This window comes from Lagopus leucura, unplaced genomic scaffold (genome assembly GCF_019238085.1).
Source record: "Lagopus leucura isolate 7727_CA_CO unplaced genomic scaffold, USGS_WTPT01 Super-Scaffold_100055, whole genome shotgun sequence".
In the NCBI taxonomy this organism is placed as follows: Eukaryota; Metazoa; Chordata; class Aves; order Galliformes; family Phasianidae; genus Lagopus; species Lagopus leucura.
In genome coordinates this window covers 323,116-328,049 of record NW_024962301.1, presented here as the reverse complement: position 1 = coordinate 328,049, position 4,934 = coordinate 323,116, and the positions used below count along the sequence as shown (strand labels likewise).

At 61.8% G+C, this 4,934-nt stretch overlaps 1 long non-coding RNA gene across 1 annotated transcript in view; it reads right to left on the bottom strand.

Annotated features, from left to right (window-relative positions):
* LOC122188135 overlaps positions 1–4,352 on the bottom strand; it is a 6,612-nt gene extending 2,260 nt beyond the window's left edge. The window contains exon 1 of the long non-coding RNA XR_006181473.1: positions 4,286–4,352. This is a non-coding gene — a long non-coding RNA (uncharacterized LOC122188135). The remainder of the gene's footprint in view (positions 1–4,285) is intronic.
* Positions 4,353–4,934: the final 582 nt, after the last annotated feature.

The following is a 4,934-nucleotide window of genomic DNA, read 5'->3' as shown; positions in this document are numbered from 1 at the left end:
AGGGAGCAGGGCTTTAATTGCACCTCCGCTGAGAGCACACTGCAGGATCAAGGCTGAGGGAAAGGGCAGCCCGGGCTCGAAGGTGGGGGGGTGATCTGGGGTGGGGATTCGCCTCTGAGTGCACTCTGGTTTTCTTCTCCCACTCGAGGTAAAATGGATGGGGCTGGAGAGCATCTGAGCTGTTTGGAGATGGGGACCAAGTGACAGCGGGTCTTGCTGCAGGGATGTGAGTGGTTACGGTGTTTGGGAGGGCTCCAAAATTATACAGCACCCTGGTGTCCCTGCTGGCTGTTGATTTGGCAGTGAACAGGAGCCAGGCCGTGTGCCGAGCCGGGCCGGGCCGTGCCATGCTGTGCCGGGCCGTGCCGAGACACTGCAGCCTTTCCTGCAGGGACACACCCCGGACACGGCTGGAGAATGAGAACCTTTCTCCAACCACGCTCTTCACTTGTGTTTTTTTCTGGTGCCACGAGGAGGTGTATGTAAAAGTATTTCCAGCTCCGTCCAGTCCTGTAAGTCCCAGGAAAGAGGACCGGTGGCCTGGCCAAAGAGAAATGTGCATCGGATTGTATTTTATTGTTGTCGGGTTTTTTTTCCAGATTGTATTTCTAATCCCTCACCATACTCCTCTGAACCCGGGCAGGTTATTTTGCAGAGCGTTCAGGTCAGGCTTTAGCTAAAATTCAGCCGGCGACTGCAGGAAGAGCTCTGCGGAAGGGAAGGCAAGGAGCTGCCGCGGTGATCCCCTTCCCTCCCCCGCAGCAGTTCATGAGGTCTGAGTGTACAGACTCGCCCTATAGGGACCCATTTCATTGTGTCCGAGGCCTGCAGTGCCGCTCTGGGACGGAGCAGCGCCAGCACTGGCCCCGGCTCCTGACACCTTTCTCTGGAGGAACAGCGCTCGGAATCAGCGCGTCATCGCCGCCCCCCGAGTATTTACGGCAAAGCTGCCAAAGTAAACGAGCCCACTGCATTTTATTTGGGATAAACATAGACCGGCCGCGGCTGCGTGTTGCTTTCCGAGGGCTGGGGGCCGAGCGGAGGTTGCGGCTGGAGGAGATGGAGGCGCCTGGGAGGAGAGGGATGCTCGGACCTGCAGTGCCACAAGGAAACGCATCGAGAGGACGGAAGTCCCAGCGGTGCGGTGTGTGGGGCTGCGGTGCGTGCTGGCCCCACTCCCTCCTGCACAGCACCCACGACCACCTTTGTCAGCCCTGCACGCAGGGGTGCAAGGAGACTCCCCGGCTTTCGCTGCTGGATCACGGATTTGCGGTGCACTCAGCTCACAGCCCCCCCTCCCCGGGGCGCGCACACCCACGGAGCCTCCCCTGCACGCATACGGTGCTCACAGCACGCACACACGCCTCGGAGCGGCTCCTGCAGGCTTGGGAGAGGACGTGTGGGCTCCGCAGTCGCGCTGCCATTCTTTTCCTCCTGCCTTCTCCCTCCAGCTGGCTCTTCGGGCTACCGGGAGAGGCTTACCGCACGCCCCGATCCCTCGTGCAAACGCTAAAAAGTTGCTTAGGAGGGCGAAATCTGAGCGAGCGGAGCTCTCGCAGCCGCTCAGCAACCAGGACTGCTCTGCTTTCCCTCCGGCCTGCATTGAACCAGGGAAAAAGCAGCGATGTTTCTGGCTCGGGAAGTGGCCAGGGGTGCTGCGGACCCGACGAGCCGCTCCCCCCGCCCCGGCCTTTGGCTCCTGCGCTCCGAGATTAGAGAGCCGCGGGCCGGGGAGCCAGCGGGGACCTTTCAGAGCTCTTTGAAGCGCCAAGATAGTGTCGGCCTTGGCGCAGCGCGGCCTGCAGACGGGCCGGGGGCAGGCGGCTATCTCGGCGTGCTATCACCCGGCCTCCCCCCACCACAGCCCCGTTCCCACCTCCGCTCTGCTCCCCGGCCCTCGCCCTGGTTTTTTTTTTTTTTTTTTTTTTTTTTCCTTGCTCTCTTTCCTCCCCTCTCGCTCTTCGTTTTTGCTGGCTTCCTTATTTATTTATTTCCGCGCGTCGCTTATTTATTTATTTCTGGGAAAGAGGCGGCTAACAGGTAGCTGGAACCACTGGCCAATATTTAACTAAGATGGCTGGCCATCAGGTCCCCTTTTGTTTGCTTGCAAATTAATCATCCAGCACGCAGTCGGCGCCAGGGTAGATTTATCACACACAGGAGGGGGAACGAGGCGGCCGAAGGGAGACAAAGACTGTTCGCACCTTCCCGCTTTTGATCTTAGATTAGTGCAGCCTCCCTTCATAATACGAGTCTCCAGGGGGCTTCGTCGGGGAGGTCACTCGGAACTGGCGGAAGTTTGCACGCCATCAGCCAGACGCTGACATTGGAAATCATAAGCTGCGAACGCTTCATTTCCCTCCGCGGGCCGCCGAGCTCTGCGCAAAGTGCGGGGCGGGCGCGGAGGGCACCAACGGCTCCGGCCTCCACCGCGGCCCCGAGGGCGCGTACCGGCGGGGCGGGCGCGGGGAGCGGGGCGAGGCGGCTCTGGGAGCGGCTGCGCCTGTCCTGCGAGAGCCCGAGGGCACCTCCCGGTCCCTGGCAGACAGCTGCGGCCTGCTTGGGGCAAATTGCGGCCAAGTTTCTCCGAGCTGTTCCGCCAACATACAACAGCTTATTCGGGCGTTTGTTGTGGGTTCCGCAAGGGGAAGGTTCCGGGGTTCCCGTTGCGGCTGCAGGCAGGAGCCCAGGCCCTGGTTCCGAGCAGAGCGCTCGAGAATTCTCGCTCCCTCCGCTCCGCAGCCGAGGCGAGCGCTGCGCGGGCAGCTAAGCTCTCGGTTCCTTGAAATACATCACGCTTCCCCCCCCACCCCCGCCCTTGTCTTTTCCCTACATCTTCTTTGAATGCATTACTCCCGCTTCCTTTCCTCCCTCCTCCTCCCTTCTCCTTTCCACCCCCACCCTCGACCGAAGGGGAGATATTTTGGTGAATGCAAAGCGATCCTAGACGCTGGTTACTACAGGGACTTCACCAAGCTGGCGCCAAGCGCTCTTAGCCATGTGCGTCAAAAATGCAATGCTAGAAGAGCTAATCACTTTAGAGGTTCCGCTCCCATCTGCGCGCAGGCAGCTCTCCCCGCTCCCCTCCCGTAGGATTATCAACCCCTCTTTTAAGGCACGACGTGGGGAGCGGGGAGATCAGGCACCTCCTGGCACCGCCCGAAACGCGCGTGTCCTGCGCACCCACGCCCCCACCCGACACGCACGACCACCCGCAGACGCGCGCCCACGGACGCGCACTCCCCGCACACGCCGACACTGGCACGAGCCCCGACTCGCTGGCCCCGCACTGTCACCCACCCCCCACTCCCCGCCCCGGGAACACGTTTCCCCAGAAACTCGGCAGGCGGATCGGGGCAGACGGGAACCCACGCGTGGGGCTGCCCCGCGGGGAGAGGGATCGAGAGGGGGGATCGGGCCTGGGCCCCCCGCCCGCCGCTGCCCCGCACCGCGGCCCGGCCGCGGGGAAAGCCGCACTTCCCGTCTCCTCCCCGTGCACCTCATGGAAGAGGAGGGGTGTGGGAGCGTTAACCCTCTCGGCGCCGGGGCCAGCCGAGCGGCCGCACTCCTCCCATCTGCATAGAAAGAAATAACCCCCTTTTAATGTTTTATTTTTTACATATATTTCAAGTCCTATCTTATTTTTTTAAATTTTTTAGCCCCTCCCAGTTGGGGATGGTGGGGGGGGAAGGTGCTTTATCGTCCGCAGGCGATCAGCAGCCGCCGGGCTGGGGCTGAGCGGAGCGCGGCCCCCGGCTGCCCGCAGCCATCACCCCGCGAGCCGGGCCGAGGCGCACAGCCGAGCCTCCCCCGAACCGCTTCCCACCCCCTGGTCTCGGTCCCGGATACGGGGGGGTCGGGATGGGAACGGCCCGAGGTCAGGCCTGGAGCTGTTTTCTGCATTAAAAGGCAGCGACTTTCCGGAGGGGCGGGGGGGGGGGGGGGGGGAAGGGGCCCCGAGTCGGCGGGGGGGCCGCGGGACCCGGCGAAAGGAGCGACGCAGTGGGGACGGGTGTGCGGCCCGAGGGGCTCCGGAGCCCCGGGGCTCTGGGGGAGCTTGGTGGGGGGAGCACACCGAGGTTCCCGCGGCCGCCTTCCCCCACCGGCCACCCCCACGGGCCGAGCCAGACCTCCGCTCGGTGTGGCTGAGGTGTGGTGGGGGCACCCGGGGCTGGACCCCCTGTTCACCCTGCCTGGAGGCCGCCTCCATTCCCCACCCCCCTACCCGATCCGCCCCCGCCGCCTCCCTAGCTCTGCCGGGAACCGCAGCGGCGGGAGCTCCTACCGAGCGCCGGCAGCGCCCAGCTGCCATCTCGCCAGGGCCGGGGCCGCAATCCGGGCATGGAGGGGCCGGGCGGGGGGCGAGGCGGCCCCGAGAACCCCCCCTAGAGGCGGCTCCCGGCCGCCCGGCCCGGTGCCGCCTGCTCCCTCCCCTCTGATCATGTTGACATATTCACACGGCACGGAGTACTAGTGATGCTTTGCTGCAGCGTTACAGTTTCCGACACCTTCTTTTTATAACTCGGCTCTGTCCCCCTTCCACTCGACCTGTCAAAACCACGCCTATGGAGCCACACAATTGGTCCGAAAGCGTCAAAGAGCCAATCAAGGAGGCTCCAGCTCCCTTGTAACCCACAACACATCCATACAATCTGGTGCACGCAGAGCACAGACTCACAGGGAATTCTCAGAGCTGAGAGGCTCCTTCTCTCCCTCTCCTCTCTCCTTCTCTTTCTCTCTTTCTCCCCCCCTTCTCCTCCTTTTTCTCTCTTTCCCTCTCTCTTCCTCCCTCTCTCCTTTGCTGGAGCGTTGCTGGAGAGGAGACAAGAGTATCATTCTTTCAGATTTATTTTCTTTTTTTCTTTTTCTTTTATATTTATTTATATACTTTTTTTTTTTTTTTTTTTTTTTTTTTTTTTTTTTTTTTTTTTTTT